We start from the raw sequence: 4,976 nt of genomic DNA, 5'->3' as shown, positions 1-4,976 counted from the left end.
AATTAGAGAACACTCTTAGAAGGCAAGCTAGAGAGCTTAAGTCTCGGGATAGGATTGACCCTAATAGTGCTTCTAATACTTCATCCGAACCTATTTCAGAATTCATCAATATGGCAGATAATGGAAATAATGGAAATAATGGAAATAATGGTAATGGAAATAATGCAAATCATGGTCATTTGGATGGTAGAACCATTAGAGAGCTGGCTGCACCTGATGTGCATTACCAGCCCCTATGTATTCAATACCCACAGTTGGATGCTAATTTTGAACTAAAATCTGGACTAATCCACTTGTTGCCCAAGTTTCATGGTCTTGCAGGAGAGGATCCGCACAAGCATATAAAAGAATTTCATGTTGTTTGCTCAACCATGCGGCCACAAGGAGTAGATGAAGAGCAGATCAAGCTGAGAGCCTTCCCATTCTCACTTGATGGATCAGCCAAAGATTGGCTCTAGTACCTACCACCAGCTGCTATTACCAGCTGGGATGGATTGAAAAGGATCTTCCTGGAAAAATTCTTTCCAGCCTCCAGAACAACATCAATAAGGAAGGAAATTTGTGGTATAAGGCAAATGAGTGGTGAAACTCTACATGAGTATTGGGAGAGGTTCAAGAAGTTGTGTTCCAGCTGTCCTCACCATCAGATAAGTGACCAACTCCTAATTCAGTATCTCTATGAAGGTCTAATCCCCATGGACAGGTACTTGGTAGATGCTGCAAGTGGAGGAGCTTTGGCAGAGAAGACCCCAGCAGCTGCACAAGAGCTGATATCAAAGATGGCACAAAATGCCCTGCAATTTGGCACCAGAATTAACACTCCTACAAAAGCCATCAATGAAGTCAATGTGGCTGCCACTATGGACCTGCAAAGGATGGAAAACAAGCTTGAGGAATTGGCTTCCATGGTCAGGCAGTTGGCATTAGAGAGAAAGCAACCCCAGCAGCAGCTTTGTGGCATTTGCTCCTTGCCATCCCATACAACAGATCAATGCCCACAGTTGCAAGAAAATAATAAATCTGTTGCTGGCATCTTCCCTGGTAGACCTTTCCAGCAGCACAATCCACCTTTCCAGCAGCATCCACAACACAAGTATGATCCATACTCAGCCACCTACAATCCAGGTTGGAGAGACCATCCAAACCTCAGATATGGCAGCCCTTCCAGTCAACATGTGCACCAGCAGCAACCATACCACCAGAATCAACCATTTCAGCAGAGGTTCCATCCTTCAATTTCAAGCAACCATACTCCACCACCAAGGCAGAATCAAGCCATGCAACAAGCACCACCATTACCCAAGTCAGAACCTACCTTAGATGATCTTGTTAAGCAACTAGCAGCCGACACACTCCAATTCCAACAGAAAACAGAAACCACAATTCAAAATTTGGAGACCCAAATAGGCCAGCTAGCCACAAACATCAATTAGTTAAGGAGTCAAGGTTCGGGGCAGCTTCCTTCACAACCGGTTGCCAATCCAAGGGGTAATGTTAGTGCCATCATGCTTCGAAGTGGGAAAGAAGTGATCATCCCAACCCCTCCACCATCATCAAACATGGAGCAACATGTAGAGGAGCAGAATGTAGAGGGTAGCAAAGAGCAGCAACCCCCCTCAGTCCAAGAAGCCAAGCAACCAAACTCCAGCTATCAAGAACAAGGAGAGTCTTCCAACATCCAGCCCCTACCATTCCCACATCGAGCAACACAAAACAAGAAAAGAGCAGAGGCCGAAGTGGATAAAGAGATTCTGGAAACATTCCAGAAAGTTGAAGTCAACATTCCCCTCCTTGAAGCCATCAGACAGATCCCCAAGTATGCAAAATTTCTCAAGGATTTGTGTACTCACAAGAGGAAGCTTATGGGGAATGAGAAGATCAACCTTGGGAGAAATGTCTCTGCCCTTATCCAACCTGCCATGCCAGCAAAGTGTAAAGATCCAGGGATGTTTTCCATTCCTTGTACTATAGGAGACATGCAATTTAGCAATGCTTTACTAGATTTAGGTGCATCCATTAATGTCATGCCTAACTCTATTTATGCTTCATTGCAGTGTGGTCCTTTGAAGCCAACAGGAGTGGTTGTCCAACTAGCCAATAGAAGTACTGCACACCCCACTGGAGTCCTAGAAGATGTGCTAATTAAGGTTAAGGATTTAATCTTTCCAGCAGATTTTTATGTTTTGAATATGGAAGATAACAGCACACTTGAGCATGCACCCTTGATCCTAGGGAGACCATTCTTAAAAACTGCTAGAACTATTATCAATGTGCATGAGGGTACACTTTCCATGGAATTTGCTGGTAACACAATTAACTTCAAGATACTTGATGCCATGAAATTCCCTGCCGAGGATCATTCCACTTTTCAAGTAAATAGAGTTGACCTGTTAGTGAATGAAGCATGTTCTGAGTCTTCTGATTTGATTGATAAAATCCCCACTGTGCATGAGTTCCTAGATACGATTATTTGCACTAATTGTAGTGATGGAGAGAGTCAATGTGCTGCATGCTTAGAGATTGCTGAATTTTTGCATAGACATGAGTTTGATTTTGATGCTAACATTTCCCAAGTGGAAGATAGTGCTGCTAACCTTGTTGAGCAGGTTGATAGTGCCTTGGAGTTAGAGTTCCAGTCAAATAGGTCACCCCCCTCTTTGCAGCAGCCACCCACCATTCAGTGCAAGCCTTTGCCTCAGCACCTCAAGTATGCATTCTTGGAGAAAGATGAGAAGCTGCCAGTCATCATTGCAAACAACTTGCAGCCTGACCAAGAGAGAAAGTTGCTGGATGTGCTGAAAAATAATAAGAAAGCAATTGGGTGGACTTTAGCGGACATAACTGGAATCAGCCCATCTGTTTGCATGCACCGTATCTTATTGGAGGAAGGAGCAAAACCAACAAGGCAGCCTCAAAGAAGACTTAACCCAACCATCCTTGATGTGGTAAAACAGGAGGTAAGTAAATTACTTGCAGCCGGTATTATTTACCATATTTCTGACAGCAAGTGGGTGAGTCCCGTGCAGGTTGTTCCAAAAAAGACGGGCATCACGGTGGTCCCAAATGAGCACAATGAGCTCATCCCCATGAGAGTGCAGAACAGTTGGAGAGTCTGCATTGATTATAGAAAGCTGAACCAAGCAACCAGAAAAGATCATTTTCCCCTCCCATTCATTGATCAGATGTTGGAGAGGTTGGCTGGTAAGTCACACTATTGTTTCCTTGACGGTTTTTCCGGGTACTTTCAGATTTGCATAGCCCCAGAGGATCAAGAGAAGACCACCTTCACCTGCCCCTTTGGCACATTCGCTTATAGAAGAATGCCTTTCGGTCTATGTAATGCTCCAGGTACCTTTCAGCGATGCATGGTAAGTATATTTTCAGATTTTCTAGAGCATTGCATGGAAGTATTCATGGATGATTTTTCAGTTTATGGTACTTCTTTTGATGATTGCTTGGTTAGCTTGGGTAGAGTCCTAGAGAGATGCATTGAAAAGAACCTTGTTTTAAATTTCGAAAAATGTCATTTCATGGTAGAACAAGGAATTGTTTTAGGGCATGTTCTATCTAAGAAGGGTATAGAAGTGGATCGGTCTAAGGTTGATGTTATTGCTTCATTGCCTTACCCCACCTCTGTGAAGGAGGTGCGTTCTTTCCTTGGCCATGCAGGATTTTACAGGAGGTTCATCAAGGATTTCAGCAAGATTGCACTTCCACTTTCCCACCTTCTCCAGAAAGAAGTGACCTTCCACTTTGATGAGCAGTGCAAGCGAGCATTCGAGGAACTGAAGAGTCGATTGATTTCTCCACCCATCATACAGCCACCCGACTGGGAGTTGCCCTTCGAGCTGATGTGCGACGCCTCCAACTTTGCAGTGGGCGCCGTCCTTTCACAACGTGTGGAGAAGAAGTCACATGTCATTGCCTATGCCTCGCGCACCTTGGATGCTGCTCAAGCAAACTACACCACGACTGAGAAGGAGCTTTTAGCTATTGTGTTTGCTTTAGATAAATTTCGCTCCTATCTTCTGGGTTCTAATGTTGTCGTGTTTTCTGACCATGCAGCCCTGAAATACCTATTGAAGAAGCCCGATGCTAAGCCCAGGTTGATACGGTGGATGCTCCTGCTTCAGGAGTTCAATGTTGAGATAAGAGATAAGAGTGGGGCCGAGAACCTAGTAGCTGATCATTTGAGCAGGGTCCCTCCTTCTTCAGATTCCATAGTCATGGACTCCCAGCCTATCAGGGATGATTTCCCAGATGAGTTATTATACCACATTCATGGTGTTGAGCCCTGGTATGCTGATTTGGTGAATTATTTAGTTGCTTCTGAATTACCTGCATATTTTAAGAAGGAACAGTTAAATAAATTTAAGAGTCAGGCTCGGTATTATGTGTGGGATGATCCCTATCTGTGGCGCATGTGTAGTGACCAGGTCATTAGGAGATGTGTGCCTAACCATGAGTTTGCATCTGTCTTAAATTTTTGTCACACACTTGCATGTGGTGGTCACTTTGGTCCCCAACGTACAGCTAGGAAAGTCCTAGATTCTGGATTATATTGGCCTTCTCTCTTTAAGGATTCATATGAGTTCTGTAAGAATTGCACACGTTGTCAACACACAGGCACTATATCACGTAGGAATGAAATGCCTCAACAACCCTTATTGTTTTGTGAAATCTTTGATGTTTGGGGCATTGACTTCATGGGTCCATTTCCTGTGTCATTTGGTTATTTGTACATTCTGTTAGCTGTGGATTATGTTTCTAAGTGGGTGGAAGCTAAAGCCACCAGGACTGATGATGCTTCTGTGGTTGCAGATTTTGTTCATTCTCACATCTTTTGCAGGTTTGGCATGCCTAGGGCCATCATCAGCGACCAAGGATCCCACTTTTGCAATAGAAAGATGGACACCCTACTTCGTAAGTATGGGGTATTACACAAAGTGGCGACTGCTTATCATCCACAGACTAAT

General features: G+C 43.9%; 1 non-coding gene across 1 annotated transcript; it reads right to left on the bottom strand.

Moving 5' to 3' along the window:
* Positions 1-544: 544 nt before the first annotated feature.
* On the bottom strand, positions 545-649 carry LOC127810756 (small nucleolar RNA R71). Its single transcript, XR_008025565.1, has one exon. It is a non-coding gene; the product is annotated as a small nucleolar RNA R71 (small nucleolar RNA).
* Between the last annotated feature and the right edge of the window lie 4,327 nt (positions 650-4,976).

Source organism: Diospyros lotus, chromosome 9, assembly GCF_014633365.1.
Source record: "Diospyros lotus cultivar Yz01 chromosome 9, ASM1463336v1, whole genome shotgun sequence".
Taxonomy (NCBI): Eukaryota; Viridiplantae; Streptophyta; class Magnoliopsida; order Ericales; family Ebenaceae; genus Diospyros; species Diospyros lotus.
The sequence above is the reverse complement of the archived record's forward strand: the minus strand, read 5'-3'. Positions and strand labels throughout refer to the sequence as shown.